Source organism: Hydra viridissima, unplaced genomic scaffold, assembly GCF_058129835.1.
Source record: "Hydra viridissima isolate aposymbiotic clone 2 unplaced genomic scaffold, HvirCarnegie_v1 scaffold_21, whole genome shotgun sequence".
In the NCBI taxonomy this organism is placed as follows: domain Eukaryota; kingdom Metazoa; phylum Cnidaria; class Hydrozoa; order Anthoathecata; family Hydridae; genus Hydra; species Hydra viridissima.
The window spans coordinates 579,926-607,083 of NW_028324320.1; the positions used below are offsets into that span (position 1 = coordinate 579,926).

Consider the following 27,158-nt stretch of genomic DNA (forward strand, 5'->3'; position numbering starts at 1 on the left):
CAGGTCCAGCGGGGCTATATTTTTAAATTGTTAATACAAATATAAATTACATTTTTTTTTTATTTAATTCTTACAATCAAGTATAGTTATATAGTATATATTACTATCTTCTTTTCTTGCTTTTATTTCCATTTTAAATAATTCTTCTTTTATTATATCGCATATATTCATTAGTAACATATTATTATTAACTTTTGTTTTTATATCTGTATTATTTATTAAATCTAAGATAGCTTCTTTATTTTTTGAATAACATACTATACCGCGTTTTATTTTACGTTTATCTGCTTCTTTTTTTGACTCTTGACGTAATTTAAAATAAGCTTTTTGTTGGTTACTATCAGTAGAAACAAATGATCCTGTTAGTTTATAGGGATTTAATTTTTTTCTTAAATTTAAACTTTTATCATTTAATGTATCCCATTCTTTTTTCACTGGATTATATAATTTTAATATATCATTAACAATATAAGCTCCAATTTTAGTATTAAGTTCTTTTTTTATATTAGCCGCTATTATCATTTTAATTGTATTATTTAATAATAATTCATTATATGTAAAAACATATTTCAATTCATGAAGCAGATTGATATATAGTTCTTCGCCTTCTTTTAAATTATCATCATTGATATTTGTATTTTTAATTATTAATCTTTCTATTACATTTGCATGTGATATTGTTTGGTATTTATCGAATAAATGATAAATATCTTTATAAGATGAAACAGCTATTATATCATTATGTAATTGATTTGTCCAAATATCATCTGAGTCTATTGTAGATTTTATTATATTTTTAGAAGGTATTACTGCAACATCATTAAAAAGCTGTCGTCTACCAAATTCAAAAACATCAGGTATATCTATAAACGAATTATTATTTTCTTTAATGGGGCGAATAACTAATAAATCATCTTCTAATATAGTGAGTTTTTTATAACTACCATTATTATTAACTATAACTTTGCTAAAAGGATTGTTTATTAAAAATTCTATTATACTGTCTAAATGTATAACATTAGATAAAGAAAATGAAGCAGATTTATAAAAATCGCTTAAACGTGAATTTTCTATATTTACGTTACTCGCTAAAAAAAGTATTATCAAATCAAATAAATTTTTATTTAAAAATTTTTTATTTATTCCAATATCTATATCAGAATTTATTATAATATCCCATAAATCATCTTTATATATTACAGATAAGTCTAATAAAAAAAGCTTTATTATTTTTAACATAATATTAAACTCTCTAATTAATATTGTTTTATTTATATTAAAATACATATTATCCACTACAGAATTCATATCATTAACAGTGACTATAGCGTTTTTAATAGATGGTGATAAAAATTCGCTAGTAATTCTAACATCTGCTATTTTATCATATTTTATCATTTTTGGATCAGTGTAGATATTAGCTTCTATAGGAAAAATATCTTTATAAATAGCGGCAGTTATAGAAGAAGAATTTAATATATCTTCTATATAATTAATTTTATGTTTATCTTCTATCATGTTTTTCCACTTAATTACATCTGCTGTATTTTGATCTGGTAGAGTTGCTATTATATTAAACATATGTAAATGCTGCATTTCTTTGGGCAGTGAAATAAGAGCTGTAGCTCTAGCGCCACGACCTTGAGTCTGTAGCAAAGAATTAATAGAAGGATTATTACATAATGTTATTATATTTTGCACATTATTAAAATCAACACCAACTTCTATTAGACGAGATCCAATTAAAATTTTAATATATTTACCAAATTTATTAGGCGCTAACATATTAAATTCTTCTATTAATCTGCTAATAATCTTATGATTTACATAAGTATGAATATTAATAAAACGCGCTGGAAAGTACTCATGATTTAAATCGACGTGTTTATTTCTTGGTTTATCACATTCATAGCATCTAGTATTTTCTTTTTCTTTTTCATTTACATCAATAAAACCATTTTCACGCAAAATTGTTTCTATTAAATTAACACCTGGATATTCAATATTGCGGTGAAATATAATAATTTTACCACCGCCATATTTTTTAGCACATATCATATCTAATACATTAAGCATAGTATAATATTTAGAGCTAAAATTTTTTATATTTTTCTTCTCAAATATAGGTCCACTAAGCATTTTAAATTTTCGCTCAATATTAGGAGAATTTATACTACTAACATTATATTGATATTTTTTACTACCTACTAAATCATTTTCCGAATTTACTATTTTATCGTTATCGTCAAGTAGAATAATCTCATAAATACTATCATTATGTATAATATTACTGTTTTCTGTATTGAAAAACGATTCTTGCTCAAGAATTATTTTTTTCTGAATACCTGTTAAAGGTGCTTCTACAAAATTAAGTTCTTCTATATATTTTTCCTTTTTTTTATCTAGTGGATCAAAGTATCTTATAAGGCCGCCTTCATAAGATATATTAGGAAAAATAGATAAATCGATGTTTTTAATAGTATATATTCTTCCTTTAATTATATCTATTAATTTATCTTTATTCTTTTTAATAAAGTTATTATTTTCGTCAAAGAAATCTTCATGTCTAAAATGTTTTTTAGGGCAGAATAAATTAAGTACAGGTATAAGCTGAGTTTCTTTGCTCATAATAGGCGTACCATCAGTTGCTATCATTCTTACATTTTTTGCTTTATCTAATATATATTTTAATACAATACCGCGGCTATTTAGTCCTTCTTTGTTATGAGTAACATGTAATTCATCAGCTATTATGAGAGAATTGTCGAAGCTAGAGACAAAATCATGATTTATTTTTACAACATTTTCTCTATCTAAGTTATCAAGAAAAGTAACAACATCATCTTTATGATGTGAATTGTATATTTTTTCTATATCGTTGCATTTACCAATATAGAGAGTTTTATTTACTAGTTTTTGATATCCTATAAATATTATTTTAGACTTTCTATATGGAATTTCATCTGTTATTCTTTGTTTAACATTAGTAGTAATTTCTTTAGCGCGGTTTCTAAGAAATATAATTTCTTTATCTGTCAAAGATTCAGAAATAAGTTTATTTTTTATTGTGTTATATTCGTATTTTTCACCTTGTGTTATAAAGCCTAAATTAGTATTTTTAATAGCTTCATTTATAAAAATATGCGATTGAAAAGTTAATATAAATACTTTAGGACCTTCGTTTAAATTTGCTAAATTATTTTCACCATAAGTTTTAGAGAATTCACAAGCGACACTCATATCTATTAATGTTTTACCTATACCTGGTTCTCCTTTAATTAGTATAGCTTGTATATCTGTATCTGGTCTAAACAACTCTAAAAACATTTTTTGATACCATTGCAGTATATAAGAATCTTTAAGCTTTTTTTTAATAGATCTTACATCAATTGATTTATTATTAGTTGGTGTTTTTGTCTGCAGATAAGAATAAAATTCTTTTCTTTTAACAATAGAAACTTCGTAGTTTAAAAGATCGCTCATTTTAAAAACATAAAAATATACTAAAGAAATAAATTTGATTTAAATATTTAAATTTAAACATAATTAATATAATTATTAATAATATTAGTAAAAAATGAGCAATAAAAATAATAATTCATATTTTCCTAATAATAATAATATGTTTAGTAATAATAAATTTAATAGTATGTCAGCTAAAATGGCATATGAAAATAATTTTCCTAATAATCAGCAGCAACAAGAAAACTTATTATATAATAATAATAATAATAAATCTAATAATTTGCAGATAATGGAAGGAGTAGGAGGAATATTAAAAAATCCTGATATTAAAAATCATACACAATTACAATCACAATCTAATATTATTATTCCACAGCAAAATTATAATATTTTTAATAATAATAAACAAAAAAGTGTTACTTTTAGTGATGATAATATTAATAACAATGATAGTAGTATTATTGATATTAATTCTGAATCCTTAAATAATAATAATACTAAAACAAATAATAGTTTGCAATATATTAATAATAATATTAAATTTTCTGAATTTAGATACAATTTAGAATATTATATAAAATCATTTGCTATGAATAATGATAATTTACAATTAATATATTTAATATATAATGAATCTGATTTTAAAGATATATTTAAATTATCTAAACATTTCAGTAAATTATATACTAATAAAGATTTAGATTTACTATGTTATAATAATTTCTATAATAACATTGACTATAATAAAAATTATATTTTAACATTACCAATTAATACTGATAATATTTATAATAATGATAGTAATATAAATTATATTGAATGGGTAAAAATTACAACTGATATATTAATTAAAGAAAACAAAAAAAAATTAAATAATTTTACTTCTGCTGATAATATAAAAAATAAAAAACTTATATTTATTTGTTTTGAGAAGAAATCTTATTCTTCTTACTTAGCAGGAATAAAAATGGAAATACAATCTTCTATTAGTAAAAGTTTGACTAATTATTTAAAACCTGGTATTATTATTGATGCTTCAAATAATATAATAAATGATTTATATACAACTTATTTTAATGATATAATTATTATGAAAAAAGATAATACTAAATACAATACTTTAAATAAATATATCGAAGAAATGAATGATATTAATAATAATTCATATTCTTATGTGAATAGAATAATAGATACTATTTTTAGCGATGAAGAAAATCCTATAAATGTTTACTATAAATTAAATTATTCAGAAAATGAATTAGAAACTATAATTAAATATATGAAAGATTCTAAAACAATTCCAAAATATAATAGCACTAAAAATAAATTTTCAGAATTAACTATGGCTAAATTTTGTGTAGTTAATTGTATTATTGTAAATTTTTAAAAAAAAAATAAATTATTTAAACAAAAAAAAATATTTTTTTTGTTATTTATTTATTTGCCCCTAGATACTAGTTTTTTGCATAACAAATACTTTATGCAAACTTATAAATTCTTTATCTGATTTTTCTAATTTTAAAAAAGCATTAGGAGAATATGTATCAAATGTTGTTTCCTCTATAACATCATAATTATATTTATTTTTTAATTTTTTTGCTAATTCTTTAAAATCAACTAAATATTCTTCATTTAATATAGTTATATCAGATGAAAATGGATAAGTAACAAATAATTTCTGCCCTGTGCCTCCTTTAAATTTATTTTTATCTATATTTTTATCACAAACAAATTTATATTTTTCGCTGTTATTATCGTTAAATATAATATATTCATTTTTTTCATTTAATCTTTTTACTAAATCTCTTCCATCAATTGCAAGAAATATTATTATTGAATTATTACTTAAATTTTTTCCTATCATATCAGTATATACATCTAATGTATAATTATCAATAAACGCAAAATGTACAGCAAAGCTGCAGAAAAATACATTATAAGTATTTTTATTAGGTAGTAATTCAATATCTTCAGGATTTATAAATGATCCGTTTAATACTTTAAGTTTTGTTTTTGGCGGATTATAATTATTTTCTTTGAATTTATAAATTCTATCAAATAATTCCATTATAGCCGGTCCATCTATTTCAATCATTGTTATTTGATCTGGATATTTGCGGCACATTTCAAAGTATGTACTCCCTCGCCCTGAGCCGGCATCTAATATACAGTCTTTTTCTTTTATATACTTAGCTATAATTAATTTTCTTATAGATGAATTATAATATCTCATAGCTTCATATGTTTTATTTTTTTCACTTTTGAAAAATATTTTTATTAAGTCTGGATTTATAAGCATTTCTTTTGTTAAATTATACATTTGATTCATAAAAGATAAGAAAGCAGTTTTATAATAATTAGGTATTGTTTTATCATCTCTAATTCTAAGTAATTTCCAGCCTTCTTTATAATCATAGCCGCATTCTATTATTCGACCATGTAAAGCATTATTATATTTTTCATTAAGAATATGTGTATTAGGCATATCGCGCTTTATAACGGGTATTATAAAAGGCACTAAATATACATCAAATAAACTAATATTAATATTATTGTATTTATAAAAATAGTCGTAACATTCATCTAGCGAAAATTGAGTAACTTTATTTTTTTCTAGCAGTGATGCTAAAAGCATTTTTTTATTTGCTTCATCAGCAAAGCAGATAAAATCTACTGTATGATTTTCTTTCCATTTATATATTAGCGGATTTTCTACACCATTATCATTTTTAGAAAATATCATACCATCTATAGGATATGAATATTTATTATATATTACTTTTTTTATCATATCATAGCCGCCAATTTCATTTAAACTATATTTTTCTTTTATTTCTGTATTATTGTAAACTTTTTTAATTTCGTTAATATTATTGTCTATAATATCAGAAGCTATATTATATTTAGTATCATATATAAGTAGATTTTTATTATATAACATTTCACCTTCATATAAGTAATAATCTGCTAAATTTATATTATTATTGTTTAAACTAGTAATAGTGTGAATATTATTTATATTTTTACCATTTTGATATATAGTAAAATTTTTTTCGTTGAAGAAAAATACAAATTCTTTATTTGCGGGATTAACTAATATATATATATGTTCTCCATCTGCTTTAGGACTTATATAATATTTACTCATATTAGGTATTATGTCTCTTATATAATCAGTTATGCTTAAGTTAACTGGTTTATTAGATATTTTTTGTTTCTGTAAAGATGGTTTAGTATTATTCAGAATAGAGTGATAATTACTAGCAATATTAACATATAATAATTCATTTATAATAGGTTTTATTAAATTACTAAATTTAGATTTTAGATATTCTTGCATATTTTCTTTTCCGTTTGTCATAAATTCTACTTCAAGAACTGCATTAAATTTATTATTAGAAACAAGCAGAAATAATTGAAGATTAGAATTATCTATTATTTTTTTAATGTTTTTAATTATATCTATAGCAGTTAAATCTATTATATTTTTATTTATTACATTAAAATATAATGTTAAATAAATAGCGGCATTTTTAAAGGTATTATCTATAAATTCATGCCGTATACACAAATTAGTAAAAGACTTTCTATCATAGAGTTTTACTATTTTATCTGTATCTTTTTCACTGCATATTCTAGTTGTAGTAGTTATATCTAAAAATTTAAACGGATAAGAAATAGATATAACTCTTTTTTCGTATTGAATATTTAGCTTTTTTTCTTCATATATAGTTCTATTTACTAATTTAATTTTATCCGATTTATTGCAATTTTCTTTCATTAAGTAAGTTTTTTTATACTTGTAATTTTTATCATTATTTAAATAATCAAGCATAGTAAAATATTCAATTATCGATGGTAAAATAGTTTGTATTTCGTGCTCAATAACAACATCTAGGTTTTTTTTTTCGCTAGTGAATTTATTAGCATATCTATTAGACATTATTTACTTCTTTTAAATATTAAGATAAAAAATTAAAATTAATATTAAATTGACTTAATTTAAATTTAATTAAAAAGTAATAATAAAAATATTATTACGATTTAACTTGTGAAGAAAATTAAAAATAATGTTAGCTTATTATAATAATAATAGCGAATTAAACAAAGAAATTAGAAAAAACATTAAAAAAAATACAAAAGATTTATTAACTAGTAATTACATTTTTTCACTGCTATCAAAAAATGCCGATTTAAAAACATTAACAGAATTATACTATAATAAAAAACTAATATTTAGTTTAGCGTCTCAAAATAAAAATATTACTTATGAATTTACAGTAAAACATAAATCACCAGAATGGAATTACTACTATATAATAATAAAAGAAAATTTAGCCGCTTTAGAATTAATATTAAATAATCCTGAAATTGAAATAGTAAACTACGAAGTATTTTCTCTTAATATTAATATGACATTAAATTTTATAGAGAAACATGCATATCGTATACAATGGAACTCAGAAATTTTATTTTCTGTACTAAATTTATCTGATATAGATATATTAATAAACAAATATAAAATACCATTAAATAGATATTATCTCTCTAGAAATAAGCATATTACTATAAATTTCATACAAAAATACGGTAAATTAGAAGAATATGATTTTATTGAGATATCTAAAAACGCTTCTTTAGAGCAGCTAAAAATATTATATTATAATAATATGCTAGATTATAATGCTGCTTTACTAAATAAAAACATTACTAAAGATTTTATAAGTGAGTATAATATTAGCGACTGTATTGAGAATAATACTATAATAGAATTTGTAAAAAGAAACTAATTGAAAATTTGAATATAAATATCTGAATATAAAAAATATATAAACAAGATGTATAATAACGAAGAATTTAACGAAAGAATATTAAAAAAAGATATCAATTTAAATTTAGTTAGTTGCTCTAAAATTGAGAGTGAAAAAGATTTACTTATTAAAAATACATTAACTTTGTTATATAATTTTGCTAATGATACAATTACAAAAAATAAATTACTTAATACTACACTTAAAAATGCTATATTAATAGGTATATATAATAATAAAAATTTTTTAATGGGTAACAACTATATGAAACCTAACACAATAAATAATATTAATGTATTAATACCTTGCATTTTTTTGCTTGCCAAAGTTAAAGATTCTACTAGTAATAAACTTAATATTTATAATTATTACTGCATAAATTTTGATGATGTAGTTAATACTAATTTAGCAGATTATAAACTTCCTGATAACTATACTTCTTCCGATAATATAACATTTGAAATATTAGCTATTATATTTAACTGCTCATATAATATTAAAACTGATAAAAAAACAATAAGAAATTTTTCGCTTAGATTTAATTACACTCTAGATGTAAAAAAAATAAAAAATTTAGATGTAAAAATACATAAAAAAATAAACAAAGCAGAAAATGGAATGTTGAATTTTATTACAAAAAAAATAAATATTAAAGATGAAATAGCTATTATGAATCCAAAAGTTATTAAAAGCGGTACAAATCAAAACAAATATAGTGAATTAGAGAAAGTAGTTAATAATATGTTAACTAATGATAAAAATAAAAATCTCTATGTTGAAGAAAAAATAGATGGATGTAGATGTATAGCAGTAAAAGAAAATGATATTATAAAGTTATATAAAAAAGGTGGCGATGAAATTCAATCGCTAAATTTTATTAAAGATGAACTTAAAAAATTTTTAAGTTTTTATACATCTGATTGTATTGTTGATGGCGAAATTTTTGCAGATCATAATAATTATATACCACATGAATTAGTAGCAGGTATAATAAATTCTCATACTTCTGATGAAAAATATCATTTAAAATATTATATATTTGATATAATAGATAGTAATTATAATGATAAACAATACTGCGAAAGATTAGCAACACTTAATAATATGTTTATTAATTTTGCGCAACAAAATGATAATACAATGAAATATATAGTAAAAAATGAGCCTGAAATTGTAAAAAATTTTAATGATGTATTAGAGTATATAAATAATTTATATGAGAAACATAAAAAACGATATGAAGTAGCAATTAGTAAAAATGAATATACATCTTATTCAGATTCACCTGAAGGAATTATAATTAGATCTTCGAGCGGTATATATAGTAATAAAATGTCAGGAAAATATATTAGAAAGTTTAAATTTATAGAAGATGATGAATTTATATGCGTTGGAGTTGAATCTGATATAGATGGAAAAATAATATATAAATTTTCACTGTCTGGAGTATCTACAAATGATATATTTTCAGCTGTTATTAAAGCTTCTCATAGCGAATCTAAAAAATTATTAGAAGATTTTAAAAAAGGTATATACAACCCTATAGCTAAACCATTTAAAGTTAGATTCCGCGTTAGAAATAATAATAATATACCTAAAGAAGCTTTTGTATTGCAGGAATTTGATGAAAGATTATAAATTTAATATTGATCAAAGGTATATATAATATTTTTTATTTTACTTGGAATATATTTAATATTTTTTGGAGATTTTTTTAATGCTAATATAGCGAAAGAAATTGTTATATTTTTCTTTGGTATATATTTTATTTGATTACCATCGTATGTTAATGCTTTTAAACATAAATAAGATGTTCTATATTCTAGAGGAATATATTTTAATTTGTAACCTAAACTAACAGATATTAAATAAGTATCGTATTGAATTTTAATATGTTTAGGTAAACTATATAAAGCTTTATAATTTTTATTGGCTATAAAGTTTATTAAATTAATATCAAGAAAAATTGGATTAATATATTTAATATAAATATATAAATTATTATCTAGTAAATATTTTATAATCATCTTTGTTTTTAAATAATAACATATTTCGCGTATATATTTAGGATTATACATAATTAACAATAAATATAAATTATTATTTTTTATTAAAGCATAGTATTTATTAAGTAAATTAATATTTTTTTTCAAGAGATTAAATAACATATCATCTGTTAACATATCTTCTGGTATTAATTCTATATAATTTTTATTTATTTTAATAGCGGCTGCGCAGAAATTTTTTCCATATTTAATTATATTTTTTTTATTTACTGTTATTTTCTTTTTTTTAATTTTGCTATAATACATATTTTCAATTATTATATTAATAGTATTATTTGAGTTGTCAAAATTTTTTTCCCACATTTTATCTATATTTTCCATTTTAATATAAAGAGGTGCATTATTGTTATTTATATCTTGTTCGTATATATTATTATTATAATTATAGCAGTTGTGTTTAATGTCGCATAAAAAATTATGCTCGTCTAAGTTTGCTAAGATGCATTTGTCGCAAATTCTATGACTACAATCTAATTTTAAAAAATTATAGTTTAAATTTTCTAAATTGTTATTACATTTATCACATAATGTAAGTAAATTCATATTAATTAAGAATAATATTAAACAATAATATATTTAATATTTAAAATAGTTTAAATAAATTACAAAAAAAAATATTTTTTTGCTTTTAGCAGCAAAAAATATAATAATTAAATTATATTTTTTTTATTTTGTTTTATTTTTTAAGCACACTTTAAACAATAATTTCCCTTTGTAAGTATATAAGGACAAGCATTATTTATATAACATTTTTCACATTTTTTACCTGGTTTTAATATTTCTTTTAAATCATTTATTATTTTTTCTATTTTAATTGTTTTATCTTTATCATCTTTAAGATAAAATGATTCATTTTCATTACTATTTGAGCATATTTTAATTAATTTTTCATCATAATAATATGAAATAGTTATTTTATTATTATTAATATCAGACATTTTTTATTTATTATTATTTTAAATTATTAAAAGCAGAAATAAAATTTGCAAACATATTATTAAAAATATAAATATTTTTTGCTATTGTCAGACATTATTAATTTATTTAACTCCAGATTATTATAATATTCACAAACAAATATATGATTACTATTAATAATACCGCTTGAATTTATTTTATTATTTTTTACAACTTTATTAGATATACTGAAGTTTTTTTTGTTAATGAAAGATAATGTATAAACTTCATTTTCATTATAATAAAATTTATTATCGTATATAGTTTTAAGAGATATATTTTTATTATTTAAATCTAATGGAATATAATATTTTATTATATTATTATTTGTTACTTTTGCCATTTTTTTTTTATAAGTCTAAATAATTCAAATTAATTAATTGGTATAATTTATTATAAATTTTAAATTAATTTTAATAATAAAAATAATTAAATATTTAAGTTTATAATATGAGTAATATAAATAATTTTTATCTAAATAGAAAATTAAATGAGCGAGAAGTTTGGATAACCGCTAAAAATAACAATAATGAATTTATAACAAATAAATTAAGCAGTGATATTTTTAATAATAGTACAAATTTAAAATTAATAAATGGTATATGTTTTAGTCCAAATAATACTGTATCTGTTTTAGATGAAATTACTGCTAATAATAATATAGAATATTCATCAAATGACTTAATATCAATGAAAGTACATAGTTTATTTATGATTTTATTAAATAATATTAATGTAGTAGGATTTTGTTATAATGCGCCTTATATATATAATCAAGGACTTAAATATTTACTTCAATTAAATAAAATTCCGTTTACCTGCGATGAAAAAATAAAATTCTCTAAAGATAATAATGATAATATTAATAATTATCATAATATTGATTTTGTTATTAATAATACTCACGCCTTTTATATAAACTATTTAAGAGATAATTCAAATCTTCCTTTGGATAGTAAATTAAATGAAGCTAATGCATTAATAAAATTAAATTCTTATACTAAATTACATAATCTTGAAAGTTTTTCATGTGTTGATATTTATGACTATAATAATAAATGCGTAGTTGTTTTTAGAAATGGATTAAAAAAATATCTTTCTATAGAATTAACGCCAAAATTAAATTATATTAATATTGATAATAATGTTAAAAATATTATACATGTTTGTCGAGATATAGCTTTTCAAGCTATGTCTGAATTAGGATTTGTTTATTCAGCTGATCATTATCAGCAGTATATATTAGACACATTAAAAAAATCTAATAATAATATTCCTATTCAAATATTAAATAAATACCCTGTTTTATTTAACGACAATAATATTAATAAAATAGAATTAGGTAATATTGAAATTCCTATTATAATAAATGAAAGCTTAATATTAATAATTTTAGCTAAAAAACAAATTACAATGAAAAATTTGTTATATCTTAAACATTTATGTTTTACAACAGGTTTACCTGGAATTATAATAAATTTTGTTTCAAATGCCGGCAATGGAATTCAATTAATTGACTGTAATGAAAATACACTTATTATAACGTCGCCTTATTTAGAAAATTGTAAAAATGAGTATACTAATACTCCTTATATTAATCCTAAATCTTTTAAGAGAAATAAAAAATTTAAATCAAAAAGAAAAAATGAATAATTTGAGCAGTAAAAATATATAATAATAATTTAAATTATAATCTTATTTTTTTTTATTATTTTAAATCTATATTTATACTATATAAGATTTACATTGTATGTTTACATTATCAAAAACTTATAAAAATTCATTAGATTCAACTGATATATCAGTTATTGCGTCTAAAGAATATAATAAATTAGATTCATTAGTTGGAGTTAATTATATAAAAGCAAAAGAATTAATTATAGTAGATCCTAATAGCAATAATAATACACCTATTAAAATAAGCGCAGATGGTATATCTGGTATAAGTTTACCAACAGATGATAATACTAAACTGCCTTTAGAGGGCGGCGCAATGAAAGGTGAAATAGATTTTGGCGGCTATGAAGCGCTAAATTCTAAGGACCCAACAAGTAGTACAAGTTTAACTACTAAAAACTATGTTGATAACGCTATTATTGCAGCAGGTAGTAGTAGCTCGTTAAATATAAAATATATTACAAGCGATACTATATTAGAATCATTTACTAATAACTATATATTTGCAGCCGCTAATTTAAATTTACTGCTTCCTGCGGCGCCAAAACATAATGATTATTTAGAAATAATAGATGCTAATTATTCTTTTGTTAATAATATTGTTAATATCAGTGTTAATAATCCTAATCATTATATAAATAATAAAACTAATAATATTAGACTATCTAATACTCATTGTATTCATCGATTTCTATATAATGATAAAGAAGTAAAAAAAAACTGGATATATACTTTATCCTCTGATTCTTATAATAATTATAATATTTTTATAGACGCTAGTAATAATAATCCTGCTATTAATGGTAATATAATTAATTTAGAATTAGGATATAATTATTATATCAATTCAGTAGGTATGCAACCACAATTACAATTACCATTTATATATGGTATTAATGATAATAATATAAATTATATAAATATAACAGATATTAATAGCAGTTTTAAAGAAAGTCCTTGTGTTCTTCTCGCCGCTAAAAATAATTATATATATATACCAGGCGATGATAAAAATTTCTATAGCGAATATACTCTAAATAGAAATAATCAAGTAGTAGAAATTATTATAATTAACGATAATAGCTGGTTAATAGATGATAGCTCAAGTATACCTTTTAATTATTTACCTAAATCTGGAGGCAGTATGAATGGTAATATAGATATGAGTGATAATTCTATAGTTAAAGTTAATCGACTAAACAAAAAATTAAATGTAATAACTTCTACTTTAAAGAACGAAACTATTGTTTTAACTAAAGACAGCTCAGAATTAATTCATGTTCAAGACGTAAATGAAATTTTAAGAATATATTTACCCGATACAAAAACATTAACTATAGGACATACATTTACTATTACAACATCTGATTTAATTAATTCACCTAAATCAGTTATAATTTTTCCATATAATGCAGATATAGTTTCTACTATTACCGCAGTTAATAAAATAAGCAATGAAACAATAGATAATGCTATAGAATATATAAACGATAACGAAGAATCTAAATTACGATATTCAGGCGAAATTAAACTTAATGATCCTAAATATAATTGGTATAATAATAAAGCAAAAGTATCTAATTCTCCTGCAGACTTTAATTATTTTATTGATCAAGATACAAATTTAGTGGCAGGTTATAAATATCATGTCGATACAACCAATGGAAGTATTAATTGTACTCTACCAGAAACTCCAGTTAATGGTGACACTATAACTATTATAGATTTAAAAAATAAATTTAAATTAAATCCAGTGTTGCTAATTTGCGCGCCAGGTATTTCAATCGCAGAAGAAAATAAAAATAATTATATTGCTAACAATTGCGGTAATGTATTTGATCTAATTTATGATAGTGTTACTAAGATGTGGGTTATAACAAATACTATAATGAAAGGTGCTAGTTATTTAGCGGCTGGTGATACTGGTTTAGTTCCTGCTCCAGATATAACATCTTATAATGCTGTTCTAACTGGAGCGTCTAAATGGTCTAATATACCTATAACAAACTATAAAGAAATTAAGTTTGGTGATGTAGTAGATATAAAATACTCTATTCATTACGGAGTAGATACTACTAATGATGTTATTAGTGTTACTTTACCTGCCACTAGTACTGTTCCAGATTCAGCTTCTATACAGTTTACTGATATTAGCGGTAAATTCGATACTAATTCATTTACAGTATTAACTGATGTTAGTAGCGGCGACAATATAATAAATGGAGACAATATAGCGACTATTAAGAGTATTGTATTTAATATAAAAAATACTTCAGTGATTTTTACTAAAGTAAAAAATCTATGGTATCTTTTGCAGCTATCTTCTAATAATTATAATGATTTATTATCAAAATCAGGTGGAAATATGACTGGTGATATTAATATGATGCAAAATATAATTACTAATCTCCATGATCCTACTAATAGTACAGATGCTGCTACTAAAAATTATGTAGATACTTCTATTACAGCGGCTAAACTAAATAATGGTTCTACTAAATTAGCCGCAAACTTAGATATAAACTTATTTAAATTAGTAAATAACGCAGAACCTACTAATGCTTCTGATGCCGCTACTAAAAATTACGTAGATAACAGCTTAGCAGTAGTAAATAGTGCGAAATTAAATGTAGATGGTAGTAATAAAATGTTAGCTAATTTAGATGCAGGCGACTTTAAAGTTATTAATCTGCTTAACCCTAGTAACAGTAAAGATGCCGCCACTAAAGATTATGTAGACACATCTATAAATAATGCTAAATTAAATTTAGGTGGTAATATAACTCTAAATAGTGATCTGGATTGTAATAACTATAAACTTATTAATCTTAAAAATCCGACTGCAGCCTTAGATGCCGCCACTAAAGATTATGTAGACACTTCTGATGCTTTAAAACTTAGCATAAATGGAACTAATAAAATGCTATCAACATTAGATTTTAATACAAATAAAGGAATAAATTTGCTTGATCCAACAGCTGCTACAGATGCAGCTAATAAAAATTACGTAGACACTACTTTAACTGCTTTAAGTGAAAAAAAGTTAAATATAGATGGAACAAATAAAATGACATCTAATTTAGATTTAAATGGATATACTTGTGTTAATTTAGTTGAGCCTATTAATAATAAAGACGCTGTAACAAAAAATTACGTAGATACGGGTTTGTCAACTTTAAGTAATATAAAATTAGATGTGGATGGTTTTAATAAAATGCTAGGAAATTTAAATTTTAATGGATATACTGGTGTTAATTTAATAGATCCGGTTAATTCATCTGATATAGCAACAAAAAAATACACTGATAGTAGTTTAGCCTTACTATCCATAGCAAAATTAAATTTAGATGGAACTAGTAAAATGACAGGTAATTTAGATTTTAATTTAAATAAAGGTATTAATTTATCTGATCCAACCAATACTACAGATGCTGCTAATAAGAAATATGTAGATAATAATTTAACTGCTTTAAATTTAACAAAATTAAATTTAGATGGAACTAGTAAAATGACAGGTAATTTAGATTTTAATTTAAATAAAGGTATTAATCTTGCTAATCCTACTAACTCTACCGATGCTACTAATAAAAGTTATGTAGATAGTAATTTATCTGTTTTTAGCGCTGTTAAGTTAGATTTAAATGGAGCAAACAAAATGTTGGCTAATTTAGATTTTAATTCTAATAAAGGTATTAATTTATCTGATCCTACTGCTTTAACCGATGCCGCTAATAAAAAATACGTAGATACTAAACTTAGTTTAGATGGAACTAATAAAATGTTGGCTAATTTAGATTTTAATTCTAATAAAGGTATTAATTTATCTGATCCTACTGCTTTAACCGATGCCGCTAATAAAAAATACGTAGATACTAAACTTAGTTTAGATGGAACTAATAAAATGTTGGCTAATTTAGATTTTAATTCTAATAAAGGTATTAATTTATCTGATCCTACTGCTTTAACCGATGCCGCTAATAAAAAATACGTAGATACTAAACTTAGTTTAGATGGAACTAATAAAATGTTGGCTAATTTAGATTTTGGCAATAAAAGAGGAATTAATGTAAGTAATCCAATAGATTTAACAGATGTAGTTAATAAACAATATCTTGATATTATTCTAAATAGTATAACTAGTAGTAATGCTAAAAAAGTAAAGTATATTTCAGACAAAACATATCCTGGATATTGTTTTGGCTGCATAACAAGTGATGATAGTATTATGACGCATGGTAATTTTGGTGCTAATTTATATATGAATTCTACTATAGCAGATATAGCTCACCTTCCTTGCTATCATACAACAAATGGTGTAAAAACTGGATTATGGTGTGGTATACGCCAGACATATACTAGTTTGTATTGTTGGACAACTACTGGCGAAATTTGGTGCGGTGGTGCTAATACTTCTGGATCTTTGGCGCTTGGTGATACATTATTTAGATCTGTATTAACTAAATGCAATTCACCTACTTGGCCTTCCACTAACACTGTTGTAGATTTAATAGTATGTGGCGCAAATAGTATCAATCAGACAGTATATCTTTTAAATAATTTAGGTGAAGTATGGGGGGCTGGCGCTAATAATACAGGAGGATTAGCAACAAATGATACAGTAAATAGAAATACATGGACTATAATAACCGGCTTTACAGGTAAAGCAGTAAAAATAGCTGCTGTTAATAATAATACAGCGCAAGCGCTTTATATTATTACTGACGCTGATACTAGAAATTTATGGGTTTGTGGTTCAAATGCTAGCGGAAATTTAGGTGACGGTACAACAATAAATAGATTAGCTTTATTTAATATAAATGAAGATGTAAAGGATATAATAGCTTATGGTGTAGGATTAGGTCTTAGTATGGGAGCATCAATTTTAACAAAAAATGGTCAAATAAAAAGCTGTGGAGAGAATCATATTGGTCAGCTTGGTATAGGAATATTATCTCCTAGTGTAAACGTATTTACACAAGAAGCTTTACTTAAAAATAATTGGATTTCAATGGGAGGCAACTTAGATGCATCAAATGGTTATAGATGGGCTATAGATTCCACTGGCGGCTTCTACAGATGGGGCTATAATTTAAACTACTGCTTAGGAACTGGTGATACTGATACTTCGTCTAAGTCAACTCCTGTTATGCTTACAAATCTTCCATGGGGTTCAGCAAATATAGTAAAAGTAGAATCTGGTTATAGTTATGAAGCCACAATAACTATAGTTTTAACTGATGATGGTAATTTATGGCACTGTGGTCGATCTACTAACTATGAAAAAGGAAGTTATGATACAACACCTAACGCTATTTTTAAATTAATACCTAGACCTGCTAATGGAATTAAATGGATTAATTTTGTTATAGTAGGTGAAACAAATTTAACACATATACATGCTGTAACAGAAAACTATGATCTATACAATTGGGGCTATAAAGCATATGGTTCCTGCGCAGGGCAAGTATCAGGGTCTAGTGTATTTACACCAACATTAGTTATATTATAATAAATTCTAGAAAAAATAAATTTAATTATTTATAATATATATTTAAATGTAGTTAACTTAATATAACTGCATTTCATTTATATTGTTTATATAATATACAATGCTTCTATATAAACAATATTTAATATATATCTACAGATTATTAGCAGCAGTAAATTATCGTCGTGTAATTTACTGTTGACTAATAATCTTACTTAAATTCAGCGACACTCATATTATTTTTGTAGCTTATTTAACCGTATTTTTAAAAATTGCACATTGTATAACCTTTTTTATTAATTAATTATTAGATTTTGCACAGTATTAATTAACTTATTTACTCATTAAATTTTGCACAGTATTAATTAACTTATTTACTTATTAGATTTTATTATAGTATTAATTAACTTATTTACTCATTAGATTTTATTACAGTATTAATTAACTTATTTACTCATTAGATTTTATTACAGTATTAATTAACTTATTTACTTATTAGATTTTATTACAGTATTAATTAACTTATTTACTTATTAGATTTTATTACAGTATTAATTAACTTATTTACTGCTTTATTATTTAAAGCAAATTATTTGATACGTTTTAGTATCAACTTTATTTTAAAAATTAGATATTTTATTTAATTAAAAAATAAATATATTATTGTTAAATTATATTATTAAAACATATTATTAAAATATATTATTGTTAATTTATATTATTAAAAACATATTATTAAAATAAACTTTATATCTATGAATTTTTTTTCTAGAAAAAAATGTAAAAAATATTAAATATTATAATTTATTTATCTGTTAAAACTACTAATTAAATTATTTTTTTTCTTTATTATAATTTTAGCGCAAATATAAAATATTATTAATTTATTTTATCTATTAAAATAACACTAATTTAATTATTTTTTTTTGTTTAAATTTAAGTGAAAATATTTTTTAGCAAAAAAAAAATAATAATAATTAATATAAATTAATTACGTGATTCTATTTAACACTTATATTACGCTATATTTTATTAACTAATAAACATATTTCCAAATAAATTACTAGCTTTATCACTCTTTATATTTCATTATTATCTTTTATTTTTTATCTGTAATTATTCTTTTTATATGTCCACCAATTTATTATAATTAAATATAAATTGATGGAAGCATTAGTTTTATCCCGTAATGTGTTATTATAATTACATAATTATTTGTTTAATATATATGTAATTATTTTTAATTATAAAAATAAAATTCAAATTTATATAATTATTAATTTTAACAGTATAAATTTGATTATATAAATATTATATAAAAAAAAATAAATAATTAAATTATGTCATATACAAATGAAGAAGATATTAATATTACTGTATCTGATATTGATTTAGATGCTGAAAATTTAGTTGAAGATAATAATTTATTATTAATGCTATCTCCTCCTCCATCAGTTGCTCCTAATTCTCAAGAAGAAACAGAAGAAGAAACAGAAAAAAATTAAAAATAATTATGTTTCTTTTTCTTATAGTAAAAGTAAAACACAATAAATTATATATATAATAAATTTAAAACTAATACTAAGCTATTATTATTTTTTTTTCTATATAACAAAATAAAACAATGGATATATTATATACAATATTAGTATTAACAGTATTAGCTATTGTTATTTTTATTATAGTTTATTATATTTATCACAATAATATTATTACTGATGTTAATTTAATACCCGAATTTATTAGACCTAAATTGAATATTACTGGTTACTGCGGCGAAGAGCCTAACAAGCGTGGATTAAACTGCTATAATGATTTATGGAAAATACATGGTTCTTGTAAATTGCAAGATATGACTTTACATTATGGATCTCCGAATTTTACTTGGAGTCAACAGAAAGAATGGTTAGATAATCAGACATTAACAAAAATAAAATTAGATATGGCGGATCCTATTAATTGCACTCAAAAAAGAATTTATCATGACTAGAAAAAAATATATAAATATTTTACATTATATTTTTTTTTATTTATTTAAATTAAAATATATTTTTAAATTTTTTTAATGTAATTATTATATATATGTTTAAATTAATACATTTTTTAATTTTTTTTTACTAAACAGTGATTAATTAAAAATAATAATATTATATATTTTTTTTTGTTGTTTAAATTAATCTATTTTTAAACTTTTTACTGCATTATTAATACATACTATAATATCAGTTATAAATTCATTATCTTCATAACTTTCGCTATTTATAATTTTTACAAATTTTTCAATTGTGTTTATAAGTGTTTTTATTTTATCCATTAAACTTTTTTTATTATTACTTAGTTGAATATTTAAGTCATTAATTTTTGAGCAAATAGTTAAGTTATTATTTTCTAGTTTACCAGCGTCTAACAAATAATTTTTAAAAGCTATATCTTCACTTAATTGTTCTACTAATGAATTTATATCTATACTTAATTCTTGATATATATATATAGCTAAATTTATCAATATAATTTTAATTTTAATTGGATTTGAATAATTATCTTTTTCGATATTATGTTTTTTTAAATTTTTAAGCATATTTACCATATAACTTATATAATTAATATGTGTATTTTTTAATGCATCAAACATATTATCATAATTTATATATACATTAATAAAATCTTTATTTAAATAATTATTATCTTTGTCAACATCTAATATATTTATTTTTTTATGTGATTTATAATTTGATTCAATTTTGGTTTTTATATTTTTGTCTATAACACATAATATATAATAAAATAGATAATTAGTATCTATATATGTTTTTAAACATAATTCATTATTATCTGGATCTTTAATTTTATTTTGTAAGTCACATACAAAATTATTTATTTCTATCCATAAAGTTGGAGTACTGCATTTATATACATGATAGTATTTTTGTGGTCCGCAAACATCTAAACCATTAGTTTCTTTTAAATCTTTAATTTTTTCATTACGATACCTACTTGCTATTAATAAATTATTACAATTAGATATACATTCTGTACCTTTTCTTACTAAAGCATAATAATCATTATTTTCAAACTTACTCATTCTTTTTTTAATTTTATTAAATATATAATTCAAATAAAATAACAAGCAGATAAATTTGAAATTATATTATTATATTTAAAATATACTATTATTAATTATATTTTAAAAAATATCAAATAATGACTGATTACGTTGAAAACCAAATTAATATTAATATTTTATCTAATCAATGTAAAAATAATGTTAATGATTATAAAGCAAAACTTTTAAATTTTCTAAGTTTATATTCATTTCCATATATTGAAGATAAAATAAATACTAATAATGTTGTCTATCAATATCTTCAGTCTAATAATAATATTAATATTAGTGAATTTTGTGAAAAACTAGTAAAAACTAATCATATTAAATATATATCATCTGATTTAGATGATGAAAAAAATAGACACTTATTTTTAGCAGGTGTAGCATTTTTCGTAGACAAATTAAATAATTTAACTAATGTTTTTAATAATATAATTAAAACTAGAGATGATATAAAAAAATATGAAGATATTATAAATATACTTTCAACTAAACAAATAAAATCAATTAATTTGTTTAAATCTGATATATTTAGTAGTATTAATACTTTAATGGGTTTCTTGGAATAATTTATATAAAAATTTTATTATAATATTTATTTTTTTTCTATAGAGATGTTTATCAATTTGATTTTACTATTTTGCTAGTAATTATAGATATGTTTTTTTAACATAAGCTAATAGTAGTAACTGCACATTAGTTTTAATTCAGCACTGTTATTTTTACACTCTATTATTATCTTGCACATAATTTTCACTTTGTATTTAAAATCTATTTCTAAATGTTAAAACCACCTAGTCAAACTAGCGGGACTAATAGAAGTAGTAATAAAACTAGTGAAACTAGTAGCAGAAATAGTAGAATAAGTAATAGTAGAAATAAAAACAAAAATGGTTTAATAATAGATTTGCTAAAAGAAGAATATGATTCTTCTGATGATGAAAACAAAGATCTCCCAGATTTAAGCGATGAATATATTTTGCCTGATAAATTTAAAAGACTTGTATCTGATTTTAATCATAATGCGGCTATTAAAAGACACAACAATATAGTAGAAAAAAATGAGAAAAAAAATCTTGTTAGTGAAAATGATTTTTCTAGCTTTACTATACTTAACTGCGGTGTACTAAATAAGCCTGGCTTTACAGAAAAAAATTTATTTCTTTTACCAAATGAAAATAGTTTTACTTATGTTGATCGTAATACCATAATAATTAGTAATGGCTGGAAACAAAAAGTAATACCTATAAGTGATAATGTTATTAAACGCGTTATTTTTAAAGGAATAATCTGTAATTTGTATTATGAAAATGGAGCAAGAATACCAGATATTAGCACTATAAATCCTGGCAATCTTGAGACAATACAATTAAGACTACAAGAACATATTTCAAAATATATAGCTAATAAGAAAAAAGCTTCTTTTATTGTTGATAAAGAAAAAAAAAGCTCAAAATTAAATAATAATTTAAATCATTTTGTATTTAAATCAGAAAATTTAAATTCATCTTTTTCTTCTAATTTGATTTCTAAAGTTATTGACGAAGTTGATGAAGAATGTAAAAGAAATGATAACATTTTTGATAATATTAAAATGTGATTTAAAATTCTTGTTGATTTGATCTTTTTATATTATATGTATATAGAATTTATATTTAGCCAATTTTTAGCTGGTTTTTACTTATTTTAGTTAGTTACAGTATCTTAATGTATATAGAATTTATATTTAGCCGATTTTTAGCTGGTTTTTACTTATTTTAGTTAGTTTCAGTATCTTAATGTATATAGAATTTATATTTAGCCGATTTTTAGCTGGTTTTTACTTATTTTAGTTAGTTTCAGTATCTTAATGTATATAGAATTTATATTTAGCCGATTTTTTAAGCATTATTAAGTAAAGCACAATAACATTCTAATTCTCCTTCTTTAGTATAATAATATTCTTCATTACATTTTATACATTTAATAGCATCCTTAAAAAATGTATAAGATTCATTGTTAATTACTGTTTTTAAATATTCACTATAACACCAACACATTTCTTGATTATCTTTTCTATTTAATATTATATATTCTAAGCACTTATTGCACTTTTTTTGTAGTACTTCAAAATTCATTTTATATATATATATTTTAATTATCAAATAAAAGTCAAATATTTATAAAGTGTTGTTGATTATAAATTTGATTTTGATATTATTATATTTAAAATACTAATATATATATATATATTTATATTAAAAAATTTAAAATGTCTAACAACCGAAATTATAATGATATGCGTGAAGCAGCTATAAAAGCAGCTATGAAAGAAGAAGAAGAAAAAGAAGAAAGAATGCGTGCGCAATGGAGAAAACAGCAACAAGAAAAAGAAGAAAGTGATAGACTTAAAGCAGAATATGAAAGAGTACACAGAATATTAAATAATCAAAACAATTATAATAATTATTAAGAAGATATAAAAAAAATAAGTTCTATTATATATCTTATAACTTTTAAAATTAATAAACATTAAATTATTTATCTTATAATATAATATTAATTAATAAAAAAAATATAAATATAATAACTATTTAATATTTATTATATTTATTTTTTTTTATATATTATATATAATAATTATTTATTTATTCACTGTATAGAATATTAATATTTCTAAATTATTATTTATTACTTTATAATAAATAATATTTATTTTTTTTCTGCTAATTTATTTTTAGAAAAAAAAAAATAATAATATATAAATATAAATAGGAGAGAAGAGAGATAGATTCTGTGAAGTTATAAATTAAACTTAACACACAAATAAGAAATGTAATCACATTTTTCTCTCACTAGTTTATATATTATTATTTTTTTTTGTTTTTTTAATTGTGATGTGATTAATTTCTTACGCCCATTAATTTCACTATTATTATTTATAATATAAGTAAAATTAATGGAAGTATTTAGTTTTATACTTTCAATCTTTTATTTATTTTTTTTTTCAATTATAATATTATTTAAATATCTATAATTGTTTATATATTTAAAAATTATTCAAATTTATCAAAAATACATTTTACTCATTGTTTGTTAATAATATTTTAAGCATTAACTTAGTTGCAGCTAAGTCAGTACTCGAATAATAATATTATAATTATAAAGTTTTACGAAATTTCTTTAAACGTGTAGACAAAGTAGCTTTTAGTTTATTCTTTTTACTATTTAATTTACTTTGAATGCGCGTAGTAATTTTGCTTAAAACAATATAAAGTTTTTCTAAAAGTTCAATAGATTTTTCAATGTAGATTATTATTGTATTAATGTTATTCATATTTATTTTTTTTTGTTAATAAATTATATTTGTATAATTTTATATACAGAAAAAAAATATTTTTTTTCTATTAATTCATTTTGAAATATTAAGTAATTAAAAAATGGATAGTTTGCCTGATTTTAGTGAAAAAGAGCAAATTAAAATAATTAACACAATAAATAATATAATAAAATCAATAGAAAAATATTTAGAATATAATATAAATAATCCATACTACAAAATAGAATTTACTTTTGTAGAAGAAAAAGATAATTTTGACTTATCTAATTTTAGTTTATCATATATTTTATATGAATTAAAAGAAAATTTAATAAAATACAAAAAAACAAATAAATATAAATATTTTCTTAACTCATTAACTATATTTATATATCTTAATGAAAATCTCGATAATGAAAATTTACGTCTATTATCTAAAGTATTATATAAATATACATATATTCTGCTAAATATAATATTATTTAGAGCAATTATAATTAATAATCATATAATATCAAAAGAATATATAGATTTATTACATGCAAATATTAAAAATATAAATAATTATGAAACTGCTAATGAATTTCTTATATATATTAATTATTTAATAAAAATATTTACACCTGAATTATCAGATATATTTAATTTTATATGTGATTTAAATAATACATTAGAAAAAAATAAAAAATTAATTCTAGTTAAATTATTAAATAAAATACTATTATATGAGCTATTAATAAAAACTTTAATAACTTTAAACAAAGAAAAAAATAATATTAAAGTAGAACAATTAAATATTAAAATGATTGTTAAACTAGATTCTATATATAATTTTAAATTTGCTAATATAAATAATACTAATAAAAAAATAATATATCTTCTTGATAGTATAGATAAAATAACAACTAATATAATATCGTTTTATCAAGAAGAAAATATCGAATATTAATATATAATTTTTATATATTCTAGTTTAAAAATTAGCAATTTTTTATTTATAGCAGAAAATATTATAAATTAAATTTATTTATTATAATACAAAATAGTTTTTTTTAACAATAAAACTATTATTTTAAATAATATTTTTTTTTAATAGCAGTTAAAATAAAAAAAAAATAAATAAAATTTTATTTATTTTTTTTTTACTTTTTATTTTTTTTTACTTTTTTATTGTTTTTTATTTTTTTATTGTTTTTTACTTTTTATTAGTTTCTTACTTTTTTATAAGTTTTTATTACAATAGCAAGTTTATCACGATAAGCATTAGTTTCAAAAGGTTTAATCATTTTTTTAGATTCTTCACATTCTCTATTATTATCACTCCTAGTAGTAATTTCTTTACGCATATCTGTTATAGTAAAACCATAATTAGTTTTTTTCATTTTTCTATTAAAAACATTACTTATATGTTGTACAATTGTATAACAGAAATTTTTATTTATTCTTATTAAATACCAGTAAATATCGATTATATTTTTATCTTTAAGAATATTATCGGTACACGATACTATTATATTTTCTGATGTTTTTATATTAGTTTCTAAATAATCAACATAAATATGTCTAACAAGAATTGATAGTTTATTTTCTTGATTATTATAAGCTATAATAATTAATAGTTTATTTTTATTAAGAGGATTATAATAATTAACAAATTCATTAATTTCGTAAGCTATAAATCCAAAAATATTTTGTATAATCGTATCAGAGACAGTACAATAATCAGTTTTAGAATAACGTTCTATATATGAATTTTGTCGTAATCTCTGACTTATAGAATCCGATTTTATTGTAGATTTATATATTATTTTTTCTTTGTTATCAACTGTTTTTACTTTAAGAGTATATATATCATCAAGATCCATTTTTTTTTTTCAATTTGCATACAATTTAATATTATAAATATTAAATTCAAATAAGTAAATATATTTACAAATTTTTAAGTTATTTTCTAAAGTTTTTCTGCAGATTATAAAAAATTAAATTAAATTAAATAATAGATAATATTAATAAATAATAATACTACAAATATCTTTTTCAAAATCTATAATTAAAACACATTTATTATATTCAATATTTTTTATTTTATTTTTTTTATAAATTTTAATAAGTAATTTTAAATAGTTTTTAATATAATCATCGTTATTTAAAATAAATATATTATCTTCATTATTATTATTATTATAAATAATATTTTGTAAAGAGTTATTAACTTCAATTATATTTTTAAGTAATTGTTTAATAGTAATATTAGTAGTGTAATGTTTATCTAAATTATTTTTATTGTTTT

The 27,158-nt window shown here is 20.8% G+C and overlaps 1 protein-coding gene across 3 annotated transcripts in view; it reads left to right on the top strand.

The window, feature by feature from the left end:
• The window catches only part of LOC149876388 (uncharacterized), a 471,199-nt gene that overhangs the window by 31,499 nt on the left and 412,542 nt on the right, over positions 1-27,158 (top strand). For all 3 annotated transcript variants that reach the window (XM_090075456.1, XM_090075458.1, XM_090075459.1), the window contains exon 2: positions 801-857. The gene's annotated coding sequence lies outside the window, so the exon portion shown is untranslated. The remainder of the gene's footprint in view (positions 1-800; positions 858-27,158) is intronic.